The 10,474-nt window shown below is 36.6% G+C and overlaps 1 protein-coding gene across 1 annotated transcript in view; it reads right to left on the bottom strand.

Annotated features, from left to right (window-relative positions):
- LOC107672539 (neurogenic locus notch homolog protein 1-like) overlaps positions 1-10,474 on the bottom strand; it is a 58,707-nt gene that overhangs the window by 32,106 nt on the left and 16,127 nt on the right. The gene's annotated exons all lie outside the window — the stretch shown is intronic.

Here is a 10,474-nt window from a genome sequence, read left to right on the forward strand (position 1 = left end):
AGAGCTTGAGATGGAGGGTAGTGGAATGGAAAAACAAGGTCCAGACCAAGCGGCAACCTTCCAGTCTCTCTCTTGAAACCAACACGGAAGTGACTTAAACTGCAATTCATCGACTGGCCACTAGAAAGGGAGCCAGTCCCATAGACTTCCCATGTTAAAATGCCCAACTTTACAGCAGAAAAAAATGTGTTTACAGCCTGGTACAAAAAGTGGTTTTGGTCTATATAGCTAATTTTGCCCTTTATGACAACTGTGAGGGGGGTGATTTTTTTTTATAACTAATCTGTTTAAATTATATTAAGCCTTAATTAAGGGCGTGGCCACTTGAGTGACAGGTGGATTGCTGCTGATGTCACCACCGTTGTGCAAGGCGGGCGTGGTTTCAGCAATCAGCTCCACCCACGTTCTGCCTTTTAGCCTATTTTCGATTATCCGGGAGTGACGCATGGTGACGCGCTGCCAAGATGGCGACGGCCGTCTCCGCACACTTTGAGCTTCAAAAATGCTCTTCAGAAACCTACGGGTGACGTCACGGACACCACGTCCATGTTTTTTTTACAGTCTATGGTCCAGACACACGTTTTTGAAAACTTATTTGAACTTGAACACTGTGTTAACTTAGCTGTCACGTGCGGGATGCTGCAAAAGACACAAATTCAACAGTCAAATGTCCATATAGTGCATGTTTACATAGAAAAACAATGGAAAAGCATCACAGTGGAATGCAAAAACGGGTTCTGTATGAACAGCCTCACTGGCTTTAGTTTTACAATAGCAAAATTACATTGTAAAAGTGCATGACTGAACCATTATATAATTACGAATATGTAATATAGGTAACATATCAGTTTTTTTAAATATTAAAAAAACGAACAAACTTACTTAATTTTACATGTAGATTATCTTTGCCTAACACCTAAATTTCACTTTTAAAAACTGCAATAATTTAATAACAGTTTTAAAATGAATTAATGTTGTGATGCCTAAAAATTCACTTGTTACATTAATAATGATTGATGTTAGTTTTTAGCATTTTATTTTTAAATTATTCAGATAAACTAGTATGTAATTTTAATATTGCCCATTTATCGGTTATCAGCCATAACATGAAAATATCACCTTATCTGTATTGGCCAGAATTTCAATATCATGCATCCTAACATATAATGTATGCCTGAGAAACACAGACATACACACAGCAAAGCCAAAAGTGTAAGAAATACACCTTTTATTGTAATTTGAAAAATATATATATATATATATATATATAAAATATATTGTGCTTTTCTGAATGTTTAAGATTTAGATTGTGGTTCACATAATCCTGTTTCAAATGGATTTATGAAAGTCAGCCATCCATCAACGGCTCTTAGGGGAAAATTCGAGCACCTCAGCCTTTCTGAATGAATGTGAATTCATTCACTCCAAAGACAAGGCAGGGTCTATACAAAGGTCTTTGAACCCAGGCCTAACATTATCAGGACTTCAAAGCTGTCTTCCTCCACCTCAATGCCTGCTATTCTTCTACAGTACAGAGTCTCCGCAGCATCAATCAGGACCTTGGGAATACAGAGACGGCACAGCGAAAACTTTGTAAAAGAGCTGTACAGACTTCATAACAGGTTTGGCTTGAAAGTAATCTTTTGCCGATTTTACTCAGCGACACAAAAGGGGCCCTCCCTCGACATGACTATGCTGAAATAACCTTTTGCAAAAAGCTAAAGCCATCCAGAGCCTCTGGAATACCGAAGCCATGTTTTTGGCCTCGGGGGGCAGCCGGAATATCTCAACAAATTCCCAGTGCACTGTTCTCTGATCCAAACAGGGCCCCCCTCGGTGGGTTGGATGTTTTTACTGTGTCTCTCCCAGGATTAGGATGGCCAATAACTTCAACCAAGAAAAGAAAACACAGGGGACTGAGAACCAAGCACGACAAAACCATTAAGTGCACGGTGGGAACTGCACTGCTGCCCACAATGCTACCTTTCCTCCCATTGTCCTATGGCCACTCCGGCACATTTCTGGAGGTTTGTTTAGGTTTTTGTGATTATTACACAAACAACACAAACATCTTACGCATCACCAGCACAACAACAAACTAAAGTTATGTAAGTGTCACAAATCTTGAAGATGTAAAAGAGTTCAATAGAAGAGAAAAGGCTTCTAGCCTGTGAAAAAGCTATTCACATTAAAGGGTCATAGCATACATTTTTATTGTTTAATTTTCTTCACTGGGGTCCCTTTATTAAATTTTTGCGCCAAATAAACAGACAGGACAGGATGGAGGCAGATATGAAGCTTGCAGTCGACTGTAAGAAAGGGGCAGATTTTAAGAAGACTATATTGCTGTTAACTATAATCAGTGCTGGGTACATTACTTACAAATTGTAGTCCATTATAGATTGCACATTATCATGAAAATTGTAGTTAGTAACCTAATCTATTAGAGTAGTACACATTTTAAGTTAATTATTCGGTCTACTTTTTGATTACTTTCAGATTACTTTTGACCTAATTTGTTTATCACATAGTTTTGAATTGGAATATTTTGCACTATATTAATATAAAAATAGAAAGAGAAAGAAAATATATTTTATCTTTTATTATCAACAACATGAAGTGCATTAAACAGTTTCCCAGACTGGGGTTTGTGAAGGAACAGCAGGGGGTTTGGGAGCTGATGAAAAGCAAATGAATTAAATCATAAAAATGTAAACTTACAATAAAAAAATAAATACATTTTAAATCAAAACAATACTTGAACATTAGAAATAGAAATATTTTATTTGTTGACCTGCATGTCAGTGTGACCATTAACTGACATCAGATAACCGTGAACATGCAAACGTGTTAAATTACTGAAATATTTACTTAAAATCTCATGAAAATATTTTAGAACGAAATAATGTATGAATATATGTAATCATGTCATCTATAAAAAGTAACAGTAATCTAATTATAAGCATTTTAAAATGTAATATATTCTAAGTACTTCATTTTGGAATCTGATTGCATAATCTGGATTACATGTAATCAGTTACTGCCCAGCACTGACTTTAATGAAGTTTGACTTCCCCATCCTTCCATAAAAGCCTCTTTGCAAAATGACAGATACTGTACATAAAATAGTCTGCATCGAATGTGCTTCATAAATGGCAGAATGTGCTGTATAAACTGAATGTTCTGCTTCTTTCATTTATAACTTTTATAATTTCTTATAAATATATATATATATATATATATATTTATAATTTGGCAGAATTAACTTATGACATATCTTATTTGTTCTCTCGTGATATTGTTATTTTTCTCCAAGTCTTTTACAGCTTGGTTTTAATAAATGGTTTTGGACTAGAGAGGAAGTTATGGGTTTTCAAAGTAGGTTTCACAGTTTATCAAGCTCTTGTATCTTGCAAATTGAGATCTGATACAGAAAAATCAGGCCGATTTAACCCAGACAACACATCGCTGTGTGCAGTTATGAGCTGGAATAATGCAACGAGGGCCTGTGTCGGCCTTCCAGAAAGGCCTCAGGGAGCAGGTGCGCATGCTAATGAGGGAGCGGCAGCTGCTGGTCACAGCGCACCCGACTCTCTACTCATAAACTCCCCTCACACTTTCCCAAAGAGAATAAGAGGGCCGAGGCATCAGGCAGTTGAATGGTTTGCCCACCACAGAGCAGAGCAGACAGGCTCCATGAGAAGGCCCATTGTTCCTGCCGCCATTCAGAGCAGAGCTGACCGCAGTCTGGGTGCCTCTAACCCCTCTGAGTGTGCATTCAGCTGTTAAACCTCCTCTTCTTTCCCCTCCCTTCCATCCCATCCCTCGGTCACCTCTCTATCCCTCTTGTTCTCATCATGGCCTCCCTTTTTAATCTTCCAGCCTTCTCTTCACTTCCTTCCTACTTGGCTGCACTAGAGCTGTAGTCACACGCCTCCACCTATGCCTTTCCCTGCCTCCCGCCTTCTCCTCTCATCTTCAGCAGTTCCTGGTATATCGGGATGATGAGGTCATTTTTGAATCACACATCTCAGCACTGGACTGAAAACAACTCCCTTTACTGTTTTAAAGTTACAAAGCTTTATGGTTTTTTTAAAGGGGTCCTATTATGCGTTTTCACTTTTTCAATTTTAGTTAGTCTGTAATGTCGCTGTTTGAGCATAAAAAATATCTGCAAAGTTACAAAGCTCAAAGTACACTTCAAAAGGAGATATTTTATTTAACAGAAATCAATTTTCAAAAACTACAACGAACGACTCGTTTGGACTACAACGCATATTTTCCGGGATTTGTGATATCACAAATATCGACGAATGAGACTAGACCTGGTTGAGCTGCACTAGAGAAGGCAACGAGTGTTATCACTATGTCGGAGACACGTTAGCTTTCCCAAGGCAGACGAACTTAGAGTGGTTACAATCATCCGGGTTTAAATCGTGCTCAAATTGATTTGATATTGATGCAATATTCACACTGAAGCTCGCAGGCGGCTATGGTAAGGTGCGTGACATTTCCCGACCAGGCGCCGAGTGGTGCCAATCACAACACACACTGGCCCAGCTAACCAATCACAGCACATTTCGTATTTCAGAAGGCGGGCCTTCATTTGATACAGGATCTATTCGAGGCGTTCATGCCAGACTGGGGAGAGAGGTGTAAAAAATATTACAAATAAAATAATGTAAAATATGTGAAAAATAATGTGTTTTTCAAACAACCTAGTATGAGAGCCTGTTCTAGTACACCCCCAAAACAAAATCAAGACTTTGTAAAAGAGCATAATAGGACCCCTTTAATGGCCTGTGTCAATATCTATTAGCATACTACTATTTAGATTATAATATTTTATATATTATATAACATTTAACAGTATTTATTTGAAATAGAAATCTTTTGTAACATCTATATAACTTTTGTAACACATTTTTGCTCAATTTAAGGCATCCTTGCTGAGTAAAACTTAAAAAAATACAACTTTTTAACTGTAGTGTCTATATAATATATAATATTTAAAATGTTTCATACAGTATTTTTGTGAAGGAAAATGAGAGCTAAATAACATTGCAGAAATTAAATGACCACTTATTTTACATCCAGTAAATTACTCAAAAATAGACGTGATCAGCATTTACTTTGGATGCACAATATATTGGTACAATATATTTGTTATCAGACAGTATTAAATATATTTAATTGATCAGTATCAGGCTATTGGATATTTAATTAATTTCCCTATTTTTACATTTTGATTAAGTGAGCATTAGTTAACAGCAACGTTAAAGTTAATCTAGTAAATCACTGTTGAATGAAATCTTTAGTAAGTAAAAATAAATATAAATTTTTCATACTATGCATTAAAATGTTGTGATGCCTAAATTCACTTCAGTGTTTTATTTTTAATTGATTAACACAAAATAGAAAATTATTTTAATAGCTACCATTTAGCCATTTTCAGCCATAGTCAGAAAATATTTACTGATATCAACCAGAATTTCAATAACGTTGCCTCCCTAATATTTACTAAAAATTCACAAATATATTTGAATACGGGTCAGTTGATACTGGCACTGACACAGCATGTATTTATTGGCAAGCAGGCACAGTAACCATCTGATGCTGGTAAGCTCAAAATGACCTAATATTAGCTAATTAATTGATGTAGACAATATAACAATCTGTAATTTTTTAAATTACATGAAATAACTATGTACAGTAGAGCAACAGTCTATTAGATTTGTACATTTCCTGAAGAAATTGTGAGTGATGCCCATGTAAAAGTCACTTGTTTGTTTTACTAGGGTGTTGCTGGTGGTTTGCCAGGGGCTATGCAGTTGCTAGTTTTTTTTTTTATTATTATTATTGTGTGGTTGACAAAAATCAGCACATCTCTTCTCAACCATCAACACTATTTTCATTGGCAGATTTAATATTTAGAGTTAGTGGTTACTATGTTTGGGGTAGAGATGCTTGCTATTAATACAATACTTAATAACGAATAACTACATACACTTTTTTGCCAGAATTAAAGGTAACACTTCAGATTAGGGAACACTATTCACTATTAATTGGTTGCTTATTAAAATGTATATTACTAGCATACTGGCTGTTTAATACTACTCACAAAGCTCATATTAATGCATGTCCATATTCTATATTCCTTAACCCTACCCAACGCCTAAACATAACTGCTACAACATCTACCTTACTTACTATCAATAAGCAGCAAATTAGGAGTTTAATGAGGGAAAACTCTTAGTTAATAGTGAATATGTGTTCCCTAATCTAGTGTTACCAATTTAAACATCAATGAAGTGGAATGAAAAAAACTTTCCAAACACTTTCAATAGTACTCAGCAGTCTGACAAGACTAGTTCACTAAAAGCCCAAATTCTTTTGTTGTTCTTCAATTTAATTTCCCAAAACTAGTCTGGTAGGATTCCATGATGGATGGACCTTTGACTCACAAGCTTTCTGAGAAAAACGATATGAACCTGGTTTAAGGGGTTGTTGTATTGCCTGTGGGGAGGAGCCTGTGGCTTGCTGGAATGTAACCGTTTACATTAAAAAATTCACCCCATTGTGTGTCCCCATCCCTGACAGCACTCCTCAATGGAGAGGCCTGGCAGCCGCACTTAACGGCACCCTGCGGAAAATCACACCACCTTTGAAAGTCTACTAGACCTGCCCGTCCTGGCAAACAGTAACACTTCTGGAGAGGGTAAATACATAGGGCACTTAGTCAGCCTTGGCGCCTGCTAGTAAAGCACACATTAGGGAATTATGGTGAGTACACTGAGGACCTCAGTAGGAAACCCTGCCAGTTTGCTCTTTAACTTGGCAAATGCTTGTCACATTAGCAATCAAGCTACTTAAAGTGGCATTAGGCCACGAAAAAGTAGCCTACTAAGATAAAAACACATTAAAGAGGACAAAAGCATTGTGGCTGGGTCTGTTTTTCGCCCCTTATTTAGTAGATTTAAAAGCTTTTAAAGGAATATTCTTTCTCCATAGACGCATAAGTTCCTCCAATTAATGCTTTTCTCCTTTGTTTTAACAAACTGAGGGACACATAAAAATTATTTTCAAAATGGTAATAATTAACAGCATTTACACTGTAAAAACTTATTTTTTAAAGGTTTTAAATAAAATACTGAAGTTTTACTGTTTCAGTCTTTATACTTCAAAATGTCAATGTGTTACTTGCTGTTCCTTTTTTATTAAATGGGAAATTTATTTGCAATCTCTGAGTGAAAATTGCTTCTACACCAATTTTTTTCAGTGTAGTGTTCAAATGTATGATATTTAAAAATGTACAATGTGATGATTTAAAAGTGTATTTAACTTTCACATCTCAAATCTCTCTCAAACTTGTTTTGCTTTGCCTATGAAACAGAATCAGTGCATTTCTTCATACTTAATGAAAGCCAGATTTATAATTATGCATTTGAAAAACTGCAGCATTCCCCAAATCTTTCTAACCTTACTTTAAAAAAATCTATTTACAAATCTCCATCCTTAACTCAGACAGACAGAACAGAAAAAACCCATACAAATAAATCACAGGTTCTGTAAACAGAGTTAGACCTAGTTCGTGTTTGATTCTGTGACCAGAGAATGACCCCGTACTGTTATTCTACCTTCACTGTCCTCTCAGAAATACCTTTGTCCTCTGGAAAGTGACGGGATTCATTCTGTGGCCACCAGTAGCCCATGACAACAGGGTTTTACTAGTGCTGCGATGCTCGTCCAGGCCAGAGCAGATGTTTTGTTGACACCTGACCCTCAGCCAGATGAAACAGGGGGTTTCCACCCACTGCGCTTCAATCTGCCATCTGCCATTGAAAGGTCACAAAGTGAAGGGGGTTGTCTCTCACAACAAAAAAGTTCAAGTCTAACTTGGAAGCCCTTTCATGGTTGAACTACAGGAATAAGACTGAATACAGAATACTGTAAATATTGACTGTAAAGACATTAAATGAATGTCCAAAACAGCACTGTGTTGTTTGGACATCATACTACAAGTGTAATTAAAGGATATTTTAATACAAGTTAAGCTCTATCAACAGTGTTTGTGCATAATGTCGACTTCATTCCTCATTTATTTTCCCTTATTTATTACAAAAAGCAAATATTACAGTTACAGTAAGGCAACTAGAAATGTATCTAGTATTTTTGTTAAAACACTTACATGAATTCTTGCATAAATGTTTATTATTTAAGCTGACAGTTGGGGTGGGAATAATGCTGTCCTGTTCTATATATAAATACATTTTCTTTCATTTTACAAGGACACAAAAGCACCATAAATATATAATATATAAAGTTAATCCATTACTCCTGTGCTAGATTCCATGTCTATCTGAAGTTGATACAATTTTTGCACAATTTTACGAAAATTAGATATGTTATTTACAGAAAATGTTAACGTTGGCCCTAGCTCATAGCCATGCAAAATAGTCATGATCCAGTTCACAAAACTGGCCTGAATGATTCTTTCATAAATCAGACTGATCCGGTTGCAGAGCTTCTCAAGTTAACAGCTCACTGGAGGGGAAGATTATCTGTAACAATTTAAATTTCTGTCTGTTTCTAACACAAAGCTATCACATGACTTCAGAAGACTACACAAGCTGTCTGGACCCTTCTATGATACATTTATGGTGTTTTTGTGTCCTTTTAGAACCAGTACATTATTTATAAATCATTTTAAACTGATTTAAACTATATTTACTTTTTTATATTTTACCTATTCTTTAATGTTTATTGTAATATTTAATGCCATGTTTACTTGCATTGTAAGTATCTTACTAACTTTGATTTTGCTTTTTTATTACAAAAAAAACAAATTGAAATTACTTTGTTTCTCGGCATTATGCCTCGGATACCTTTAATAGAGCTTAGCTTGTAAGAAACCCAGAACATGCCATTGTTTGTGTAATGGCAGCCTGTAAGATATTTTTTAGGAAGGTCGTTGCACCACTAGCCTGTTTTGTCCCCTTTGGGCAGTGCAACAATAACAAAATCTACTCTCTTTTAAACCCTAATTTCCTGTAGTCAGGAGTTTAACTCTGAGGAGTCTTTGGGTCTTGTCTGTTCTTTATGAAACAACGGCATCACTGTCATCACTGGAGGAGACCTGATCCTCCAGGCCCACATCTGTTAGTGTTCATTATGTCTGTGTTTATTTGACCCTAGTACTGAGGGACCCTATGGGAACGACAGTTCCACTGAGGGACAGAGAGCAGCCATTAACTGACCCAATACTTTTCTAATGAGTGCTGCTCCTGGTGGTTTTATGAGGCTAGGGACTGGGTTACTGTTTTCAGATGTCCTTCACGGCACTAAGTAGTAATTTTGAGCGGAATGATGCCAGACATTTAACAGGACGAGGATGTATTTATTAAAAATATCCTCGTCAACCTCTCTGACAGTGTGACAATGTGAGAGGAAACTTTCAAACATCTGCCACTGCCAGGGATGAATAGAAAAACCACAGGCATTAGCGGGTATTATGCTGTAAGTAGCAGCCACTGAACACGGTGAATTATTTACCTTGATACTGATCACTTGTAATGCTGTGTTCGACAGGCAGATGGTTCAGGTCAAAAGCATCAAACAAAAACAACACACGCCTGGTGTGTTTTGCAGCATTTTTTTGTACTTGGCCAGCTGTACAAACAGAACACAATCTTGCAATAACAGAATGTACAATCAAAGTTTGCTGAATTCCTGAAAGAAATAAGGCAGAAAGAGACTATAAGAGACTACAGCTTCTCTTCTTTTGGCCCTGGTGTCCATTTCCTGTATCTAAATGCAGCAAGGAACTCAGAGGAAATCATCTCTAGAAAGCAAACAGAGCTTTTATTGAAACTGTCCCGCACAAACAAGTGGTCATTGTGGATTCCTGCATTAGACACACCACACATGGCCCAGGGTGTAGATTACAACCATTTTGGCTGAAATTGACAAATTTGGGATAATAAATATACAGAGGGGAGACACTTTGTACTAATACAAATGCAAATTAAAGGGGTCATATGACGTTGCTAAAAACACATTATTTGGTGTAATGCAATCCCATAGGAAAGAAAAATCAAAAGTGAGATCTCTTTAACATCTCAAATATTTCTCCTAGACAGAAATGAGGTTACTTTAAAGGGATAGTTCACCCAAAAATGAAAATTTGATGTTTATCTGCTTACCCCCAGGGCATCCAAGATGTAGGTGACTTTGTTTCATCAGTAGAAAACAAACGAAGATTTTTAACTCAAACCGTTGCAGTCTGTCAGTCTTATAATGGAGGTGAATGGGAATCACGGCTTTGAGAGTCATAAGACATACACAAACAAAACCAAATTAAACCCTGCTGCTTGTGACGATACACTGATGTGTAAAGACATGAAATGATCAGTCTGTGCAAGAAACTGAACAGTATTTATATCGTTTTTTACCTCTGATGCACTTCTAAATACCG

Source organism: Sinocyclocheilus anshuiensis, unplaced genomic scaffold, assembly GCF_001515605.1.
Source record: "Sinocyclocheilus anshuiensis isolate Anshui unplaced genomic scaffold, SAMN03320099.WGS_v1.1 scaffold176, whole genome shotgun sequence".
Classification (NCBI taxonomy): domain Eukaryota; kingdom Metazoa; phylum Chordata; class Actinopteri; order Cypriniformes; family Cyprinidae; genus Sinocyclocheilus; species Sinocyclocheilus anshuiensis.